We start from the raw sequence: 22,425 nt of genomic DNA on the forward strand, positions 1-22,425 counted from the left end.
GTGGATTTGTTTCTGCCTTCCCTGCTCCATTCTCTGCACAAACCTTCCCTTTTTACCTTCTTCAGCAGATCAATGAGAGCAATTCCCAGTGTAAATCATCCCTGGGATTTTGGCGTTAAAACATTAACCGCAGCCTCTTCAGTAATCCCAGTCGCTGAAGTCTTAAAGCTTCTAAAACAAGGGGGGGAAACAGTCTACTTGGTGCTGGGGATGGCCGAGAGGCCTCTAAACCAGCCCTTTGATGCTGGGCCCCTGCTGCTCTAATGGAACTTGCACAAGGCAAATAAATCTTTCATTAAAGGGCCCTGTAAACAATGACAAAGGGGCTTGAGTGCCAAGATAGCAGCCTCATGGACGCTTTTTACATTTTTCAGTCACAGCCCAGAGACTAGAGGCAGCACATTTGCGTCCACATTCCTGGAATACCGCAGAGAGGGGCCCTGCTCCGAGCAGGCCTGTTCCCATGGCTGGTGTGTTTTGGTTTGTTTTTTCAACCCTGTTTGTGAGTTAGGGCCCCACAAGATGATGGGTTCGTGTGCAAATGCAGCCAGGCTACTCACTGCCTAAGGCACAAAGCCCTGAGCTCCAGCCGAGCCTGATGTCACTAGCAGGGCCGGGCCGGCTCGCTCTCTAGGAGCCCACAGGCTTGGTTTGTGGGCTCTCGAAATGGGAGCCATCCCTGGCAGAGTCACTTGAAAGCCTGAGTTTGAGCCTCGGGAGGGAGGTTGGCTGGCCATGTTGGCTGGGAGTGCCTGGAAGGAAGAGGCCGGCCGGTGTTCAAAGGCTGATCTGTTTCACGCACACGAGAACAAGCCGTGGTTCACAAACAGGTTGGCCCATTGGCTCAGTCTGGGTGACTTTGAGGGGAACGGTTTGCGCAGGGCAAGAGACTCACCACTTTTCCCCAGACACCTACGCCACTAAAAAAGGCTGACCGGCTCTCTGCTCCACGCTGAGCTAGGCCAGCATCATCTACGGTGCTGTTTCAAGCTGATTGCGAAAGGCTGTGTGAAAGTTTTTATTTCAGTTTAAAGCAGGTTTATTTCTGTTTCGCTGGGGTCAGCTAGGAACGGGTGTAAGCTAAACCGAAATAAGATTCCTCTCAGGGGCCTGCATTGGTTTAACTGAACTGCTGCAGAGGCTCGTGTGTAGACAAGGATGAAATTGCATTATCCATGCAACTGTTTCCTGACCTGTCCCGCCCTGCACGCAGCCTCCCTTATGCCATACAGACTGTTCTGCTTCGGCAGGGAAGGGAACTCGGTGGGAGGGACTGGGAAACAGAGAGAGAGGTCTCAGGGGCTGGACAGCTTCACACTTACTCTCCCCGTCCCTCCCCTCCTTCCCTGTCCTGCAGGCCACTCAGCGCAGGCTTAGAAAATGTCGTCTTAGCCCTCTCACGAACAGCCTATCCAGCAGCTTCTCCATGGGGCCGGAGTCCATAACAAGTGGGGCAGAAACAGCAAGACCCTGTCTCTTCTGGGGCATTGTGCTGCTGAAATGTGGCCCATGTAGCATTGCATTACACTCCTGCAACACATTCACCACAGATCGTATTTGGGTTTTTCATTCTTGAAATAAAAACTTTCTAACCGTAATTGAAAAGCTTGGAAGTGTGACCCAAGTGCATCCGAAAGGTTTGAAGAGAGGAGAAGACGTAGAAGAACCATTTTTTAAAATAGTACTGCTGACCCGACTTTCCATGGGACATGAGCCAAGTGGTCAGATAAAATAGTCTGAGTTTGGCTCATCTCTGAAGATGAAATAAACTAACTTCTGATGCATTTCAAATCATTCTGTTTTTTGCGGTTTAGACATGAGCACAAGAGATGTGTAGGACTCCAATCTTAAAGTCAAGAAAATAAATTCTGCCGTTCCCAATACACCAAGCCTTAAAAAAAAAAAAAAAAATGGGGGGGGCGGGGGGAAAGAGGAGGGACTCTAAGAACTATTTATAAAAAGTCATGGCCTGAAAGTCTACGCAATAGTGGTGATTTAGGAAGTCTCCAGCAAATTAAATCCCAGAGTTGCAGTTCAAATCCCTCAGTTCTTTCTTTTTCTTTTTAAGTCACGCTGGTCCAGTACTTAATGGGAGCATTTTTCACTGTCTCTGTCTCCATGCTATATTTGGAAGCTACAAAGCTAATAAGATAATTTAAAATCCTCTTGCTCCTACAGTCAACCATCTCCATTAAATGTCATATGGCAGAAGCAAATGTTCTGTTTGGCCAGGACAAACACGTTCCGTGCAATACATCTCCATATGCAGAGGCAGCTCAGGCAGTCACATTGTGTCATCTCCCCTAGCAATCTACATAGGAACCACAAAAACGCATATTTGAAGGGTAATTGTCACCTTCAAAACCCATTTTTCTCCCATGTACAGCTGGACAGACTTCAGGAAAAGCCATAACAAACAGAGTTTTGATCTCAAAATTCACTGCGATCTCCCTGTGTAATTGTATTGCTAATGGGTTAATTGCATTGCTGTTTGCGCAGAGATTTAATTTAAAAATGACTTGTTCCTTGGCAAGCTTGAGTCTAAAGTTTAGAGAGACATTTCAGTCTTCTCTTTCCTTCTACCCTCAGTTTAGTGCCAGTGAGGTGCCCCTCCAGACAGGCTGGCAGCTGGAGTCCTCATGCCATGTGTATACAGGATGGGCAGCTTTGGGGCAAGTTTCCCCTAGACTCTCCCTTTTGTAAGACGTCTCAGCTCAGACCTAGATGCACCATCTCTAGAAGAGAGCTTCATCTAGTGGTTAGAGCAATAGACAGTCAGGACTCCTGGGTTCTGTTCCCTATTCTGACACTCCTTGCTGTGCAGAGTTGGGGTTGGGTCAGGAATTCTTACGTTCTGTGCATCTGTTTAGCTAATTGTGATTTTACTGTGACCGTGCTAGACATCTTCTTGTCAGGGAGGTTGATGCTTGCATCCGAGTGGAGCAAGTGACATGAAACAACTAGGTCACCTGACCCAGTGATGTTACTTTGCTGTTTCAAGAGTGCTCTGAGCAGTTTATAGCAAAGGTTTGGTTTTACGGATTTAGAGGGAGATTTTCAGAGGCACAAGTGGCACTAAAAGTCGATGGGAGCTATGCCCAGCTGCTGTTTGTGTTTCTAAGAAAAATCTCCCCCCTTACGATGAGAGGTTTGCAAGGATTCCCACAGATTGGAACTGGCTCTTTATATACGGCCTACGGTCGATCGGCAGATTACCAACAGCCTGCTACCCTGAATTGCTAGGAGAGAGACCTGAAGGGAGGTGCTCGTTTGTTGCTGTTCCTGTTAAGATGGGCATTGGCAAGAGACAGCATCCTTGAGAATAGAAAAGTGGAGCTAATCACTGTCCAGCTTGAAGGTAAAACACACATCATTCCATCTCTGCAGAAAAGGAAGCTAATGTCAGGATAGAATTAACCCGAAGATTAAACAAACCTCACAGATACAGAGATATTTTTTTAGATTAACAGAACACGAGATTCGCTCAATGCTGGGGATTTATGGGTAGAGAACCATTAGATACATGGACTGGAAAGCTTCAAACTCCACAGGATAGCGTCTATCATCTGAAGACAGGCCTCTTGGATTGCCATTTGGGCCCACTCCTGTTCCAAGCCACGGTAATGTCTTCTGGTCAGGATAGTCGCCCTTTTTGCCCCTGTGCAACATGGGTCGTGGCCAGTGTCCGTTCTAGGTTTGCTGTGAAATAGGCAGCCTCGTTAAAAAAGGGCGAGTTCAGTGGGCAAAGTTACTGCTGCTCTGCTCCCTCTGGAAGTGAACTGGAGATGGTGCTCCTGTGTCGTCTTCTCAAAAACCTTGTCATAGAAGAGTACGTTTCTGCCAAGATGAAATATATCTGAGGGCTACCCTTGCCAAACTGTGCCAAGGAAGTGTTAGTTACCCCTTCACATAACACAAGAACCAGGGGTCACCCAATGAAATGGATAGACAGCCGGTTTAAAACAAACGTAAGGAAATATTACCTGACACAACACACAGTCAGCTTGTACAATTTATTGCCAGGGGATGTTGTGAAGGCCAAAGTATAACTGGGTTGAAGAAGGAATTAGATAAGTTCATGGGTGATAGGTCCATGGCTATTCGCTAAAATGATCAGGGATGCAGCCCCATGCTCTGGGTGTCCTAAGCCTCTGCCTGTCGGAAGCTGGGAGTGGATGACAGGGATGAATCACTGGATAATTGCCCTGTTCTGCTCATTCCCTCTGAGGCATCTGTCTCTGGCCACTGTCAGATGACAGGATACTGGGCTAGAGGCACCATTGATCTGATCCAGTCTGACTGTTCCCATGTTCTTCTCCAGGCTGGTGATTAGTGCACTGAGACAGTTCAGCTTTATGTGATCTGTGTTGGGGGGAAAATAGCTATCAGACAGAGATTTAACCAGTACCCCCAGATGTCTGGGGCAGTCTCCTCTGCTTGGGCAGTGTTTGAAATCTTGATCCAAATGCTGTGTCTTGGGGAGAACGTCTAGTTATCATCATGAGCTGGTATAATTCATGTAAATAAATCGCATTTTAGAAACCACTGAGTTCTGCTAATTGGCTTTATCTTTGTCAGTTACAATTCTAATCTCGAGAATCCCAAAGAAACGGTTTGGGTGTATGCCAGCAGATCTCCTGGAACACACTGGACATTACTAGCTGATGCCATTGAGGGTGTGGCTGGAATCCAAGAGGTAATGGCAGATCTCGCAGGAAACGGACCCCACCGCTCACCAGGAAGAGCCACAGGTTAGGAGCCAGGCGCTTCCTGAGTTCTAACGCTGGCTGGAACAGTGACTCGCGGTGTGACCGTTAATCGCCCTGCCTCAGTTCCCCGTCTGTAACCCGGGAGGGTTAAATTAGGTCAGAAATGGCTCTGGGATGTAAAGTGCCGCATGATCCTATGAGCACCTCGGAGGACTGGGCACAGTGATGTCCTGTGGTCACAGTTTGAGCCCGAGGCTGAGGAGCACTCTGCAGATTCGTAGCGAGAGATGGCGCGTATGCCATGGTGTCGACAAAGGGTCCCCACTGCAGAGGCAGGGCACTGCGGCGCAGAGAGCCCTCACAGGACTTCTTCTCGGCTGGGGCGAATGGGCCAAAGTACGTTCTACGCCAGTGAAGCCCAGCTCCTTTACAGCAGCGGCGTTAGACCCTGACTTGCTTGTTGCTGACAGTCACACGGGGCGTCGAGTGGAAAACCTGGGCCCTGCGTCCTGATGTGGAACATCTGACCAAAAAGCCACCTTCGTAGCAGTCTCTCCAATGACACTCAGCAAAACCTCCAGCTGCTAATAGGGTGGGGCAGGAGTTTGAGATCATCTTTTAATTCAGAACTGTTTCCCCCAGATTCCCCCCCCCCCCCCCCGCTCTACCCCCCAACATTTTTCTTAGGGGGTTCTTTTTGCCTCATTTTTTATTTGGATCCTTTTGAACATGGACGGGGTCCTTTAATTTCATTGGGGAGGCCAAGCTGTGATTCTAGAGGGAAAATCCACTTCCCCAAAAGAAACTTGTTTGGAAAATGAAGATCAGCTCAGGATAAATGGAGGCTGCCTTCCTTTACTGCTTGTTCTCCTAACCACTGACCAGCTGTAGCAGAGTTTTAATAAGACAGTTCTATAGCTTTGTCTCCTGTTAGAGAAGGGGGACAGGTGACCGTGGATAGCATCTGAAGTGTGTGCCTCTGTCTGACTACTCGTGCCATCAATTAAACAGCAGCTGACATTAATAGTTGAAGGTCAGCAGTCTTATAACCTAATATTACCATATTTTTTTTCCCTGGGCCTATCCTCTCCTTCCAACCTGCAGCTCTGTGCCATCTGGTGTGCGCACACAAGGGAGAAAGATTAGAGGGAAGTAAAGCGGCTTTGTTCATTCCCCATCACTAGTGCTGGGAGGGTGGAATCAGCAGGTCTTTTGTGATACTGAATTTTATGTGGTGGGGAGAGGCTGAAGCAGGTTAGCTGGGGCGGGGGAGGAGGGAATAGAGCGAGGGGATCTATCGAAGGGCACTAGTGATCACTCATTTTCTCAAGAGTCCGTCACGCCCAGTGATTTACCAGAAGCCTTGCTGTATCTATTGAGCACAATATGCAAACCTTGCTCTGGTGGCCTGTATCATGAATAACTCTCTCTCTCTCTAACCTGTAAGCACTTCACAATAGCATTGTCAGCACTGTGGGTAACGATAGCCAGAGCAGACTGCAGTCTTCTGAAATGCACCTACAGTCTTTTAAATCCACTTATACTGGACAAAATCACCCTGACTGGTCCAGTGTAAATGCATTAAATTGTATAGGGACACCAATCTGCTCCAGCTGATGCTGATTGCAGCGAGCCCTCGTGCTCTCATGTGCTTCTAGGTCCGACCCTGCAAGACACTGAGTATCTCCGATTTACATATGGGATTGGGTCCAGACTCAAGTTTGGACCTTGACATATGGCCAGCAGCAGGTGGGAATCTTCTATATCCAACCTGGATGGGTGAAATGTTCATGTAAAAACAAATGACTGTTTCCGTAATCCAATAATAAAGTGGGGTCAGGAGTGCTTTCATCCTGGACTTCTAGCACTAGATAAAGAAAAAACGATATCCTCAAACGTAGAGATGCCGTGTGGCAAATCCTGTGTTTGATTGCTCTATTAAATCAAAACGTCTTTAGCCATAACTTACATTTAGATACTCAGAATAGATGATTATCACATGCATGACGCCACTGATTTAGAAATCTGCTCTGGTGTCTGCTAGAGGTGAGGTACAAAGAGAGAACACTAGATCTGAACATCCAAGCCAGGTGTCAAGGAAGTGCAGGTTGAGGTGGGGTGGGAGGGGCGTGGAAAACACACATTCAGACTGTCTACATTTATCCTTCCACTCAGTATAGCAAAGACCATGTGGCCAACTATCGTGATTCTACTGTGAGTGGCAGGATATCTGTTTTACATAAATCCCCAGCTCCTAGAGACAAGTGACTACATAAGAATTTCTACTTCCATTTAAAAAAATAAAGGGAGTTTGCAGGGGAAAAAGGCTTGAGAAGGTGCCCAAAGTGCAACCTAGTGATTCAAAAACCAAAAGGTAAATAAAAAGGACATGACACAACTTTCTTGAGGGGTCATGCTCCAGATTTTTGAACCTCTGGGGCTAGCAATGCTGAGTTTTATTTCTCATGTGATCCTCCCTATTGTGCAGTAGGCTTAGCAGATCACAAAATTAAAAGTGTATTGGGGGAGGGGGAAAAGTCAATTTTGCAGCTGTGGAGACATCCTTTTAATGTACCTAGAGCATCTCAAATATGATGTCTTGTATGTGCCCCCACCCCCAGCAGAAAGGATCCTTGTGCATGAAGTACAGTGCGCGAATAGGCTGAATTCTCGATTTTAAACAGTCTGCGATTTTCCCATCCCATGTGAATGCTGAGCAGCTTTTGCTCCCAGGTATAAATACCGGACTTGATGAGTTTTCATGCCTTATTACAGCCCTTAGGATGAAGTGACTTGAAAATGAAACTGGTAAATGCATATATAGCCTGTCTTTGGATTTGACTACTCTGACTTGATTGCTTTTTTTAGGTCAGTCTCTAAAACTCAGCAAGCTGTGTAATATGAACCGAGATAGGAGTAGCCACATAAAGGGCAAATCTCTGTGTGTGTGTGTCTACTCTGTCTGCATAACTGTGTGTGGGGTTTCTGATGGAATAAATTATGTTAAGGAAACTTACAAGATCATATAGTTAAGCACTCAAGTCAGGAAATGTCAGAGTTCAGGTTTCCATGTATGTTCTGAATTTTTGTGTCCCACTGTCTATGTATGAAAGTGATTTACCTGGCCAGAGGTTCTCAGACTGGGGGTCGTGAGGTTATTATGGGGGGGGCGGGGAGGGGTTGCAGGTTGTCAGCCCCCGCGCTTGCCAGTAAGGGTGGCATGGCATGCGGGTTGTCATCACTTGGGAGGCTGGGTTCTTCACCGCCTGAAATATTTTCAAAGGGGTCCCAGCAAAAAAAAGGTTGAGAACCCCTGAGCTGTCCCAGTATTGCCTATATAAAACAGTGCAGGGGCGTGTGCAGGAATTTAAATTCCAGCGCTTTAGGAAGGGCACATTCTGTGCCCCTGCCAGGGCCCTGAAGGAACTATGCGCACACCCTCCCTACTGATTACTGGGGGGGGCAGTGTCCCTGCTTGCCTCCCCCCCCCTTGGGCATGCCCATGAAACAATGTAATATACAGCAATTTCTGAAATGTTATGTAAATGTGCAGCATGTTTGCAGCATACCATGACTTCCGAAGATTGATTGTATTGAAGATGCATGATAAATAAGACAAGAATTCCTGCCCTTCCTTCCGAGGTTGTGGGGATAAATTGTGCTTTTACCAATGGTAGGTAATCACTTAACAGGACTGTCCTGTAAATACAGAGGGGCTGAGTTAAGGCTACAGGTATGTTTTGAATACTTCTCTTTTGTGGCTTTGACGTGCGCCATGCGTGCGTCTGGGCACATTTGTTAGATTCCAGTTTGCAGGTTTAAACCAATGCACACAAACTAGCAAGATGCATCAACATTTTAGAACTGGTTTTTTGTTTTTTTAAATCCCTTTAAAAAGCAACCTTTGATGGAATTCATTCTCAGGTCTCTGCCCATCTATGTCACGTGTCTGATCCTGTTCATGCACCTTGGTTCAGGTCTATGGCTTGTCACCAGTGCAGTCTGAGTGAGGAGGGGGGTGTATTTACACACAGTGAGGGAATGCAGGATCAGAGAACAAGGCTGCTGAAATATTGTTCGTGTGTGTGTTTAAACGAATCCTTTGAGTTACTTGGGTGTAATTCCTAGGGATTGGAATAAAAACTTTCCATGGGTAAGGACTGAGAGAGAGACAAACCAGAGCCTGGAACTCAGGAGTGTGTCCTTTGGGTAGAAAATGGCTGTATAAATGTTGTTCTTTTCTATGACTCCCCTGGAGAAGGGCTAAAGGTGCCATTCTGGTTCCCAGACCTGTTTTAGCCAGCAATGCCCCTCTGTAAAGATCCTCTTGGTTTGTAGCCCTCTTCTGTAACTAGGGGATCCGCTTTTATATTCTGCTTGCCAGACGTTGGGGAGATTAATGCAAGAGCTCTTTCGGCAAACGTGGATTCAGCCCAATGACTTTAATATCTGTCTAATACAGAATGCTTCCTTCTCCCCCATCTCGCTCTCTGGCAGGGAGAGCTTTGCCAGCCCTTCCACATGGCCATGATCAGTTTCAGAGGGTTTACTGATTTACCCTTTTCTTTGCACACTTATCACAGATATTCTGTTGCTGTTTGAAACGGTTGTTGGTCCTGGTGCCTAGTTCTTTGCCTCTGCTGGATTCTTGCATCGCGCATGGCTAGATTCCTAACTCGGGAAACGTTCTACATTACGATTTCGCAGCAAGGAAGTGTCACTCTTACGGCGTTTCATCGGATGAGTAGATTTAAATAAAACATTAATATTCATCTTGTCTGACTTGTGCTGCTTATTCTGTCAGTCAAATCTTTTAGCGTACGGTGATTGACATGCTCCGTCTTGAGAGGCAACCAGCTTTGCTTAACTCAAGGCTGCGCTGGCTGCCTGCCATGCCTAGCTTGAATAAAATGGGCCATATTTGCAGTTACTCTCAACTTCAGCTGGGATGGAGCCAGTTCAAAGCCCTGGATGTTAACCTTGCTCTCATTCCCCCCCCAACCTAGTAAGAAGTGTAACTTCTGGGAGCTGGCCCAGGTTTAACAGTGGGATTACAGTTCTTGGGCTGCAATCCAGGATTCCCTACATGTAGACATCATGAGCCGCTGGTGGGGAATAGCACCTGTGACCCTCAGCTCTACAACCCGGAGCCTAGTCTGCCTGTGCTAAACTGTGTCCCCACTAGTTACTTGGACATGTTGGGGCCCAGCCCTCTGAAGGGAGGTGAGAACGTGGGTCAGGAGCCAGCAGAAGAAAAGGCAGATGGCGTTGGCATGAGAGTGATACAGTACCAAGCGTACAACAGTCTGCTCTTGGCGGAGCCTTCAGCCCAGTGACTTGTGGCGGATCTGGAGCAGATCTTTTACAAAGGTCTCTAGTGCGGATTTGAAAGATTCCCAAATGAAAGAGAAATTTACCACGTCCCTTGGCAAGTTGTTCCGGTGATTAATTACTCTCATTTAAGTGTGCACCTTATTTCTAGTGTCGACTTTTCTAGCTTCAGATTAATCTATACACGGACGCTTGTTCTGCCTTTCCTTACTAGATTAAGGCTCTCTCTAGCATCAGGTCTCTTGCAGACCACAGTTCAGAGTCACTGGAAGGACTTGGTTCAGGAAATGGGGTCTCTTAGCTTTTGGTGCTGAAAGTCCCAGGTTCGATCCCTGCTGATGCCCGTGGTACCAGCTGGTCTTCCTGCAGCCATGGATTTGTTACATTTTAGTTGCTCCTGTGCATCGGGAGATGTTCTGGGATCTACTGTTAGCCCGTTCAGTGGTAGGCAACGTTCTGGTATGTGCCAGGTTCCTTTAGTGATCCCACTGTATGGTCCTAGGCTGTTCTCTGGAGTGAAATTGCTGGTTCACTCGGATGTTTTGAGCTCAGATTGAAAACTCCTCACTCTTCCTCTTGCATTCTTCTGTTCAGAATATGCCTTTCCCTCTTGAAATTGCGCTCCGGCTGTTTGCTGGTGTTCTTTCAATCGGTTCTCTCTGAGCAGATCTTTCAGGCTCTGTGTCAAGGACCACATGAAATTATTCCATGGCTGGAGTCTTTGGGGGGTAGAGGGGTCCCCAAAACTGCTCATTCACGTTTTTCTTTTCACTCTCTAGTTTTCCCTCTTTCCTGCTGTTGAAAGGACTCGGCCAAGGTTGATGGGGACAAAATGTAAACAATAGTTGTGACCAACTGACAGTATCCTGAACACATCATATGAAATTAAATTAAATCTTAGCAAACTAGAATTAATACCTCTGGGGTACTGTAACGGGTGGCACTCCCCCTTGGTCAATGGTTTCTTTGGCAGGTCTTCAGTGACATAGCTCTCCGGCCAAGTCTCTCTCACTGGCTGTAGGTGGAAAAGAACAAACCCCTTCTGGGGTTGACAGTCTTTACCTTCTCTCAGCCCTGGTATGGGGCTGTACCCCCAGGGCTTCCTCCCTGGAGAGACTGTCCACCTGCAGCCCTCTCTGGACTCAGTCCTTGCTCAGTCCCAGCAGCCAGTCAGGAGCTCCTTCCTAGTTCCCAGGTCTCTGCCTGCATTCATCTATCTGTGGTCCTGCTGCTCTTTCAGCCAGCCAGGGACCCAATCCTCTCTTTTCCAGCTCCAGGCAGCAACTGACTAATTCTCTGTTTCTGCTGCTCCTTTTTATATGGACCTCCTGACTCCTGATTGGCCACTCCTGCAGCCTCTCTGATTGGCTGTTTCCCCTGAAGCCATTCTAGGCTGCTTGGAGGACTTCCCTTCTGGTCCTCTCTGGGATGGGGTATGGCAGGACCCTGAGGCCTCCAACAGGAGCCCTCTGGGTCTAGCTCACCCCGTCACACGCACATTGTGTTTAAAAATACAATTGTGTACGTGTTTGTGGGATTGCATGTTTCTTTTCTATTAGGGAGGGTAATGCCAACATATTTCCTCCATGATCAGCCCTTTGAAGCCACCCCCCTTGAGAGGTTTGCAGATAGTCATTCAAACTGGATTCTCCAGGGACCAACAGACACAGAAAGGGGTTTTCAATACATAGCCTGGTTTTAAACTAGCTCGAGCCCTTTTTCCTGACCCAGCTAACAGAGAGGAGCGCAGTCCTTAGGGAATGGTTGGAAGGACTGGGCCCATTCAGCCCCACAAGACTTCTCAGCTGAAGCGGGGATGAATTTGTAACCACAAGAAAAGCCCTTGGGTGGGGACTGAAGCACTGCTCCTTCCAGTGCCCGTGTTACAGCAGGGTTGAACTCTGGTAAGCTTATTAGCATGCGTGTAAGTACTCCTCTTGTTTTTAATGTGGTTTCTCTGTAGTGCTTTTTGCTGTAAGGATAACGTGGGCTTGTGTGGGAAGTGCTGCGCGGCACCTTGTTACGACCCAAGGACACCTGTCTGTGGTAGGACTTTAGCACAGTGAGGGCAGGGAACTGTTTGTCCTCAAGAGTCCCTTCTGGGCAGGGTGAGGGAGACTGGCCTCCTCCCAGGAGAGGTGACGGCCAGCGGACCCGCAGGCCAGAGCGTGGGAGCCCTTGCTGGGCCTCAGAGGGGAAATACAGGCGCAGTTGCCCTGCGCTGTGGCAGTGGCCAGGCTCCATTCCAATCACTTCGGTTTTAATTTAGGAGCGGCTGGAAGAAGGCAACGTTTCTAATTTCATCCCCAGGCCGCAAGAAAGTTTGCCTTTGCCGAGGGAGAGAGAGAGAGGGCAACACGGTCACTCGTACTGAACGGTGTATTGCAGCCCTGGCAATGTGACCCTCCCTACGAGGGAAGAGTTCCCAGCCCACCCTCGTCCAGGATCCACCTTCTTCCTGTCTGGATGGGTGGGGGATGGATGTTGACTAAGTGTGGTTCCACCAAGATCCTCAGTCACGGCCTGCCCTGACGCTGCTTCTGAAGTGTTGGTAACAGGCATTTTCAAAAATGGTTCTAACCGTTGTGTCCTTCTGTAAACTCCCGTTTCACTGGTATGGAGCATTCAGTCGATGGTTCCTCTTTGCCACTCACTTAGAAATCCCCCGTTTCATCATTCCTCTCTGCTTCTCACACAAAGTCCCCACTGTTCCTATTTCGGGGGCTGCCCTGTTCCTTTCAGGAAGTTCTCCGGTTGTTTTTGCTGCGGCTAGCAACCGCAGTGGTGGCTTTCTGAGTTACGGGAAACAAACTAAATTTATTTTCCCTTTTGCAACCTAGGATATATAAATTGTGATTTCTTCTGTCTGCTTTGTGCTCGAGGCTATTATCAATTCTCCCGTCTCCTCCTCCTGTGAAATTGCTGTAGAAAAGCCGCTTTCCAGATCATGTGTGTGAAACTTGTGTGGTTTGTATTATCAGATGGTTCAGCTCAATCTGGTGCCAAAATACATTCTAGCATTCTTGCCTGCCTGCCAGGCTGAGCAAAACAGTAATGCGATTAAAATACTGGCCAATGCTGTGCTCCTGTGTGTCTCTGTGACCGCATGCCTGCCAGCCCAGTTCCCTCTTCTCTCTCTAGTCGAACAAAGACGGGAAGGAGCAGCCAGAATGAGGGGGACATCACATGTGGGCTCTTCGGTAGCTGTGGTTCATAAAAAACGTTGCTTACTTGTGACACTAAGCACTCATCTAGCCTGTCACTTTTTCTAAAGTGCCTAGCGCTGTCAGGTCTTCAAACGCTGGCCTAATCCTGAAAAGTGCTGTGCATCCTCAGCTCCCACTGAAATCCACTTGACAGTGACAGAGGGTGCTCAGGTTCTTGCAGGATCGAGTCTGTTATTAAATTCTCACTGCAGCTCTGCAAAGCAGGGAGCGTTATCCGCTCTTGGTACAGTGGGAGGAAAATCAAGGTGAAGGGCGGTAGAGCCTTGCTGACAACCAGAGAGGCCATCTGCGTTGGAGGACTGTGCTCAGCACGTCTGGGCCTTGGGGTCTCAAATGGGGCACCCAAAATTGGTGGAACTCTTTGGCCTCCAATTCCCCACTTGTGAAATGGGGATAATAGTCCTGCCTCACCACAGCCCTGGGAGGAAGTAAAATTAACGAATGTTTGAGCCACTGGCTGTGACTTAGTTACAGCATTTCTGTGTCACACAACATAATATCCAAGTGTCATTGCAAACACCCTTTGAACAGGCACGTGAGTAATAAGTTACACTGCCTGCCTCCTCCCTCCCCGACGCATGGATTTTTCTGTACGCCTGGAAAACGTCAGCATCACAAGGGTTAATCAGGGACTCCAGCCTGCTGCGTTTCCTTTTAGCTTCTGTTCACATGGAGGAAACTGTTTTCATACATGAAAATTTGATTAGCTCATTTTTTCCCCATCAAGCTGGCAGTCTCCCAGACACCAGCTGGAAGAATCATTTCTTGGCATGGACACTGGAACAGGCTCTGCCAAGGATGTGAATGTGCAGCTGTTCTGCAAGTCCAGTATTTGGGGAGAGTGTGTGTCTGGGGGTGTGTGGTTCCTTTAAAAGGCCCTTTGATGCTCTATGGAGCCAAGGGAATGTGTGGAGGTGCTGCTTCAGGTTTGCCATGTGGTCAGGTTTTCTTCTTAGCTTTACTGCTGCTGCTGCAGGTCTGGGGCGCTTTAATCTCAACCCAGGTTAAACTTTGACACTCGAATACATCCAAGGCCGTGTGTCACCACGGTTGCTACCTGAGGGAGTCAAGCTGAAGGAACGCTGATTGGCTGCTGTAGCTAGCTATTGCTAAATATGAAGGTGGGATGCTGCGCTGTTGAATCAGAGCGGTTTCTACAGCCCAAAAGGCAGTCGTGGTGGATAAAGCGTTGCAAGGATTTAAATTTAGCACTTGGTTAAAGAGGCGCTCCCCGGTTTCACATTTGCGGCCTTACTGTCAGAAATAGTGTTGTTCTGGATGGTGTGTGCTGATGGGGTGCACAGCTGTTGCCGATTCACTAGGGCCTGTTAGTTCGGCATCCTAGCATGAGAAGGTTTGAGTGTTTCTGGGGTTGTGCGGGGAAATCCATAGGAACATCCAAGCTCTGGCAAAAGCTTCGACTGAGGTTTTTACAGTTTCCTTTAATAAAGGAAACCGCAGGAAGGGATAATTTGGAGTCAGTTATGTGCATATGAGCATGCTATGTTCGGAGCAGGGTGGGAATGCCACATGTCTACAGTACACAGTTCCTCCTTTTATTTTTTTTAAAGGGATACCGTTCAGTTAAAATGAGGTGATTGCTCAGCATCTCACGGGGGGCTGAGTAAGGGGGGCTCTCTGCACATGCCTAGGGACTGCTTTCCTTTTACTCTGTATTGCAGCTATCTCTGGGGTGGAGCACAGTATATTAGTGCAGGGCAACAGTAACCAGGCTCCTAAAGAGTAGTGGCTTTTTGTGAAGCCAGAGAACTGTCTTGCTGTAGAAACCAGAATCACTTTCCACCCCAAACCCTCACTTTCAGCTAGAGTACACGACAGAATGAGGCCAGAGGCGGTTCTGTCAACATCTCTGTCCTACTCAGTAGACTGCGGAGTATGTGGCTTATTCCAAAGAGCACACGGAACAAAGCGAATGTGATGTGCGGAGAAGGGTTGTGCAGTCTGGATAGTGGTGGTGGCAGGAATGGGTGGTGCTCCCAGCTGCTGAGGCTGGGGCTGGCTTGCCCAGTCTTCATCCTGAGCATGTACTGAACAAGAACTGTGCACGCTGACTTCTCTTTTCTTTTAGCAGGGCACGCTCTCTCTTTCTTAGAGCAGCAGGGTGGGAACCAGGACCTCTCTGCTGCCGTGGACCACTGACTCAAACTCCTCCTGTCTCTCTGCCTCAGTTTCTCCTTCTGTAAAATGGGAAGAAAACTGGTGCACTGTGTTCGCGCTAATGCCCGCCACCGGGTGGAATCAGAACTGTTAGGTCGTTATAGACCCTGTACTGCAGTAGCCATTTAAATAGTTTGTGAGCCCTCTCTCAGTGCTCAGTGTGTTCAGTTTTTTAGAAGCCTCCAGGGCTCAGCCCGAGTAGCTAGGAGTTGCATGTTTGTATTTGTTAAAAGCTGGGGTTCGGGCCCCGTCTGTGCCCCTGTGGTTTCTTTGTGTTTGTGGTGTAAAGCACAGCAGACACGACAACTGTTGATGGAGTCTCCGTTAGCGCCCGTGACCACAACCGGTGCGTTCAGAGCGGGCGGCTCAGTTCCATCCTGGCTGTCGCTGCAGTGTTACGGGTCTGTGTTGTGGGCAAGTGTAACGACAACAGTGGAGTCCTGGGCCAGGCCTACACCAGGAGTGAGTTTTCCAGGGGACTTTTCTGCCCTTCCTGCAGGCCGCTCCTCTAGCCTCTTGCAACGGGTAAAGAAAGGATGTTACCCACTAACTGATACGGTAGCTCACACGTGAATGTCCTGCGGTTGAAGTTCTCCTCATCTGCGCGCCCCTCCCCAAAAAAGGCACAATGAAGACATCTGTTCCTTTGAACCCACTAACAGACTTACGGGGTAATAAAACCGCGGAGAGGAGCCTGTCGTTGTTAATCATTGACTGAGTGCCGAAGGGGGAGAGCTGTCATCACGGTGACCCTCTCTGGGGCTGTTGAAAGAGGCTGGCACCCACCGAAGATTTAAATCTGTCTCTTTCTTTTGATGCCTTTCAAAGGGGAGGTCTGGGCAAAGCTCTGTTGTAGCAGATGCACCAAATGGGTGGGCTGCTCATCTCTGGCCGCAGTGGCTTTGTCTAACTGCTCGGGCAGTGCCAGTCCCTGGTAAATGGCCCAGCTTGTGCTGGCGCCGGCAGGAGGGCAGTGATGGGGTCTGCGGACAGGAGGAGCCTCTTGTCCCCGGGATCAGAGGCACGCTGGCTGCGGTGTCCTCTGCTGCTCCTGATTTTTAAAGGCTCGTTGCCGCTGCCATGCCCATTCCACCCTCCCCTTTCTCTGCACAGCACCCTGTATAATCTCATTCCCCTGCTTAGTCACAGGAAAGACAATGGGAATGGGTTTGCAGTGCCCCCCCTGCACTGTTGTGGGTTTTTTTGGGGGAGGGGTGTATGTGCACTTTGGGATGGCTGGTCTGAGTTTTGCACAGTTGGCTTGAAAGTTGGCTTGCACATTGTGGTGTCAGCATGGGTATTGGGTTTCCAACCTCAGCATCATGCTAACAGAACGCAGCAGTTTGGGATGTGCTCCCCGCTTGCCATGATGCCAATGCACTGATCTCTTAGCTGATATAATGATGTGACTGAGAACAGCCCGGTGAGTTACTAAGGGGTGGAAATGTGGCAGATCTCTCAGGACTTGTTTCTGGAGAAACAAGGAACCCAGGGCAAAGACCTATGGTTGTGGTACCTATTAGCACCAAAGATGTAGCAGAGAGGACCTGAAAACTGTGCTTAAATGATTGACTCAGCACCTGTGGGGTAGCTTTTTCTGGCTTTCTGACGGTGCTACACAGAGGATCTGTTAAACAAGGGGAAAGTTCTGTCTCAAAAATGGACGAGAAGAGGATGGAAAGGGAGATCTTAAATTCTAGGTGCTGCAATGTTTAGGAACACTTTACTGTTCCTTACAGAGAAACGGGGCCCCTGCCATAGAGAACTAACACTGCTTTGTGTGAGGTTGGACAAAGACGTCTGTTAGGGATGTGAGTGACACAAAGGTGTCCTGTATCCAGTAAGCAGAACAGACATTACCACTGAGCTGGAGCAGAGTCAGGCTAGGAGCAGAGGTAAATCCCCACAAAGTTTCACGGTATCCAGCTAAGTGGCTAGGCTGGTTTGAAAATGTAATTTAGCGGCGTCAGTCCAACTGAAAGTCCCTGGGACTTGTCACGTAGACTCTTGATGACCAACCCTTATATAACAATAGGCAAAAGGCCAAAAATGTGTCTGCACCGATGGGAGAATTTCAGAAGCAAAATGAGGTGAACTAGACTGCCTGGCAATGGAAGAGGGCTCTTGACACACAGGTGTTACTGGACCACCGTGAAATGACTGAAATCGATGTAATAAATACATGGCTGTAAACCGTACAGAAAGGACAGCTTACGTCGTAGAGGTGAGGGAAGTACATTATAGCGAAGAAGGTTCTCTAGAATCTAATGAGAGGGTGGAGAGGATACACACCCAAATCTGAAGGGATGCAAATTCCAATCCATGAGAAGAAAAGTATATGAGTAGGTTTAAATTGCTGGCCTCCTTCCTCACCAGGGAGAGGACAGAGTGCAAAATGCTGAGGGGGGATCACAGAGGCAAGTAAGTCTAACAAAACGTAAAACCAGAGAAGAGGCTAATCCAGATTTAGTCCTAAATAACCCACAAGATTTGATTCAAGAAGTAACTACATTTGAGCCTTTAAGTAACAGTGACCATGATAAAAGTAAGTTCAACATCCCTGATGGATGGATTAGATCTAAAACTAGTACACAGACAGTGAACTTTAAATTGGAGGAATTAAAAAAACCGAACAGCTCCTCAAACAGACCGTATGCTTTAAACCCACAGACTCTGTCTGGTGGCTACTTAGGCAAATCATAAGCCCCTCAGAAGACAGGCCTGCCCTTGGGCAAAAGAAGCAGGAGAATGAGAACAAGGTTAAAACCCAGTATGGCTTAAACTCCAAGGTGAGCGGTCATGTCAGATAGCAGGTAACCTGCAGAAAATGGAAAACCAGGGGAGAGCAACACAAACGGGCCTTGTCTATGGCAGGTGGACATCAGCAAAAAGCCAAAAACAGGCAAGAAAATGTATAGTCAGCAGCAGCAGGAGGAGGCCTGCGAGAGAACTGGTGGGTCCAGGGGACTCTGGGGCAAGGCAGCAGTGAAGTGGGAGAAGGACACTGCGGAGAGCCAAGTGAGGTCTGATGGGAGTGGAGCGGGTCTGCCAGGAACACTGCCAGCTGACCTAGTTTCTGGGATGTTTACTGTCTGAACCTAACGGTTTGGTGTAGCAGGAGGTGTTAAGGAAAAGCAATCGGGAAGGAAACCATGGCTTGAGAGAACTTCCCCACAGTAAAGACGAGCTGTTGCAGGACAATGGCGCAGCCTGTGGCACTGAGGATTCCCTGCTCAGAGGTTTGGAGGAGTGGGGCCAAAGCCCGGGAACTGACCAGGTGAAAACTCTGGCTGGATTGTCAGGGGTGTGTGTGCATGAATGTGTGCGCATGGGCGTGCTCTCTCTCACAGTAGTTATCTGTGGGGCTGCTCAGTGAAACCTGATTGGCACAGGCTCTCCTGGGGTTGTCTGAGGAAACTAAGCGTCAGAGAACTGTGTAATTCCACCCAAGGAGAGGCAAAGGCAGATGGTCTGGTGCCCGAGGGGGTGTGCTGTGCTGCGCTGCAGACGTGCAGGATACCCGAAACAGAAGTGGTTCTTCCATCCCGGCACTTCAGGCCCCAGGCTACTGTCCCCTTGGGGAAGAACAGCTTGCAGGGTTTTGCTTTAGTCACCTGTAGTAGCACTGGGTTAATGAATGAAATCTTTTTGCCACAATGTTTGCCCCCATCCCATTTCCAGGTGCAGTATTCGTGCCTGGCCCAGTGATACCCGTAGGAGAGAGGAAGCACAAACAAAGGATCTCCAGCTGCTGCATAAACTGCTGTCTGGTTTTGGCTTATCTTCATGGCTTTCTAAATAGCCGGAGTGATTCCATTAGTTAGCACTCAGCGCCCTGGAAGGTGTGAACTTTGCTGTTCACACCAGGGAGTGTTGTGAAGAGACCTGTCAGCAGCTGCAGCAGTCGGGCTGGTCGGGAGATATTTTTTCTTTCAGAGTTTTGTTTAGTCCAGATTAGTTTGCAGAATTGCCTGCACTATGGGGCTATTTGGGCATAGCTCTGCTGACATAAACCCATGGTGAAGATGGATTTTTCCATCCAGGTAGGAACACCACCTCCCTGAACAACATCATTCTTCTGTAGACATAGCTGCATCAGTCATGGGTGGGGATCAATTACACCCCTGTCCGGTGTAACTTTGTGAACCTAAATCTTAAGTGTTGACCAGGCCTCCGTAAGTAGTTCAGTGAATTCATTGTCCTCGCGCTGGGGGAGAAGGTGCCATGAGCAAGGGTGGCATAGCTGGTGTCTGACTTCAAATTGGTGTTTAATGCTGTGGATTTAGGATGGTTTGAAAACGCTGGAGTCTGTTCTTATTGCCTGGCTGGCTCTTGGGATCCCTGATCAGCAGAAGCGAATGGGGTTGATAGTGTCTGTTGGGTACCTGGCTGGAGAGGGTGTTTGTGGACAGGCTGGGTGTCTTTCTGGGTCCCTGACAGCCCGCTCAGCCAGGTATGGGTGTGAAAGGCTGTCTCGGACTCCTGCAATGGCTTAGACAGTTTTAGGGTGAAATTCTCTGCTCATGCAGGCAGCTGAGTCCCCTCCGCAGAGCTCTTATTAATGGGAAGCAAGATCTGCTGTGTAGTGAAGACAACGTCTGCTATTGGAGGTGTGTGTGTGGCGGAGGGAGGGAGGGAATTCTCCTTCCCCAAAGCTACAGGAAATCTGGGGGTAGCATGTGGGGCAGCTCTGCAGACTCCATTCGCTACACAGCTGGACTAGCAGATGCTCCTGCTGTGGGGCCCCAGCAACTAGATCAGTGGAACTGTAGAGCTGGTGTCCCCTGCTTTGGACAACTCCCTTGGGAACCGAGGGGCAAGGTGGGGGAGGGAATATCTTTAACGGAGCCAACTTCTATTGGTGAGAGAGATGAGCTTTGGTACTTGGGAACTGGGGTAAGGCACAGGGCACAGATGCTGCTTCCCCAGGGATGTCATGGATTTTCTGCAGCAGGGAGGGCCTTGGACGGGCCCTGTGCCACCCCACAAGCTTCATGGCATAAGATCAGTCCCCAGAAGTCAGGAAGAAACTTCTGGTGGCCCAGTGTACAACAGTGGATTTAGGTCCCCTTCTGGAGCATCCAGGTTTGCTTAGTTTTGGAGGCAGTGTAGCAGGCTCAGAGGTCCATTGGTTCTATTTAGGCGTGACAGTGCCTATATGGCAGTGTATGGACTGGTGCATAGCCACCAGTGGCCAGGGGGGCTGACAAGCTTCTGATGACAAATCGTACTCTCTCCCTCTTTACCCTGGTGCCGTGCTTCCGGCATAACTTCCCCAAATATCCGCTGTAGTTTAGCAACCAGCAAATCTGACAGACTGAGTTTGGCAGTTCTTTCCCTAGCGGCGCTGCAAGGAACGTGCGTGTCAGTGTCTCTCGGCTCTTCCCTCGTTCCTGTTATGCGGTGGCTTTGTCTAGATGGAGGATAATGATATCATTTACTGGAGCCTTCGGCCTTGAGCTGTCATTGTCTTTTAGAGGCGATATATACGTTTTACTTTCTGGACTGGATCTTAATATAATCCTGCTTTTTTTCTTACAGTGGGGGGCGGAAGGACTTTTCTACAAGGATCCTGCTCTGTAGAACTGGAAATGGTTTAAAATAACGAACTCTTGCCCTGTGGCATTTGTTGCAGTGTGCTGGAATAGAAAAGCCCCTTTCTGCTGACCTGCCTTGTCCTTGGAGGCTAAATGGCTGCACTTCTCCCTGAGCCACGCCACTACCCTCTGCGTAGCTTTCAGCTCTTGCTTGGGCACCTGTCTGACAGCTACCCCAGTCCAAGATGTCTGCGCCATGCCCCCAAATCTGCACAATTAAACTGAGCCCACAACAGGGGCAGACTTTCCAGGGTGGGCTGGGAGGGGGCGGGGCGGGCAAGGAGATGGGTCTGGTGAGCAATACGTCTGTCTAAAGACAAATCTCGCACAGACACAGACACGCCATCTTGCTTTTTCTCCCTTGTCTGAGCATTTCCAACATGGCCACTGCCATAGAAGGTAGGAATCCACGCCCCTCCTTTCGCCTTTGTTTGATCCTTTCTCGCCATCGTTTTCTTCACTTCAGTGATCTCAAAATGCTTTAAAGAGATTAAGCCTCTCGGCAGCCCTCCGGAATAGGGCAATGTTGTTGCACAATGTTATTGACAGGTGTGGAGACCGAGGCGTGGAATGGTTGCGAGTTACCCAAGTTGCCCCCAGAGATGGGGATAGAGAACCCAGGTCTCTGAGCCCAGCGCAGCCTTAACCAACTGCCCACTCGTTGCTGGCCATATGCTAGTATCAGAGCGACAGTCTTGTGCAGCAGACACAATGCCTGCATTGCATCAGCCAGGGAGAAGGTTTGCGTGAAGGACGGGGCAATGAGCTGTGCAAAAGGTTCACAGTGAAACTCCGTACTCTGCAAAGCTTGCTGCTTCTGCATTAGGGTTGTCGGCTCACATGAGCCACCTTGATTAGTTCGGAGCAAAGTTTGGAGCAAAACTGGGTTTGTATGGGGGGGGGGGGGCGGGCGCTGCGGTGCTTGTTTTTGTTTTTTGGCGTTTTTTTCACTAGATTTTAGATGCTGGCTTCCCTAGCCTTCCCCTCTGATACTTTGGGTCTCTTTGTTGAAACAGCCCTTGGGAAGGAGGATGGTCCAGATTCCAAAGTCTATCCAGTGCCCAGTGGCTCTGAGATTGCAACAGTCAAGCCCTCCACAATTGGCCGATACTAGTATGCTAGGAACTGGACTGAAACTTTCAGGCACATCTGGCGAGATGCTTAGCAGCCATTGGAGAGCAAAGACCTTTCCTTTCTAAGGGTTTCCCGGAGGTTTGAAATGGAGCCTTAGCAGTACGACATGAAGGATTTCATGTTCCAATATCACAGTCATAGAAGATGAGGCTTGGAATCTAGTCTAACCCCCTGCTCAAAGCAGGACCAAACCCGACTAAATCATCCCAGCCAGGGCTTTGAATGACAGTGAATGAGACGTAGAATGTG

At 48.8% G+C, this 22,425-nt stretch overlaps 1 protein-coding gene across 2 annotated transcripts in view; it reads left to right on the forward strand.

Moving 5' to 3' along the window:
• MB21D2 (Mab-21 domain containing 2) overlaps positions 1–22,425 on the forward strand; it is a 63,824-nt gene that overhangs the window by 15,708 nt on the left and 25,691 nt on the right. The window contains exon 1 of one of the 2 annotated variants that reach the window (XM_067561051.1): positions 5,452–5,742. The exons of the other annotated variant lie outside the window; for it this stretch is intronic. The gene's annotated coding sequence lies outside the window, so the exon portion shown is untranslated. Of the gene's footprint in view, positions 1–5,451; positions 5,743–22,425 lie in introns of those variants that run through there. 2 annotated transcript variants of the gene reach the window in all.

This window comes from Emydura macquarii, unplaced genomic scaffold, assembly GCF_026122565.2.
Source record: "Emydura macquarii macquarii isolate MOO-44397 ecotype Brisbane River unplaced genomic scaffold, CSIRO-AGI_Emac_v2 contig_2365, whole genome shotgun sequence".
NCBI classification, from domain to species: domain Eukaryota; kingdom Metazoa; phylum Chordata; order Testudines; family Chelidae; genus Emydura; species Emydura macquarii.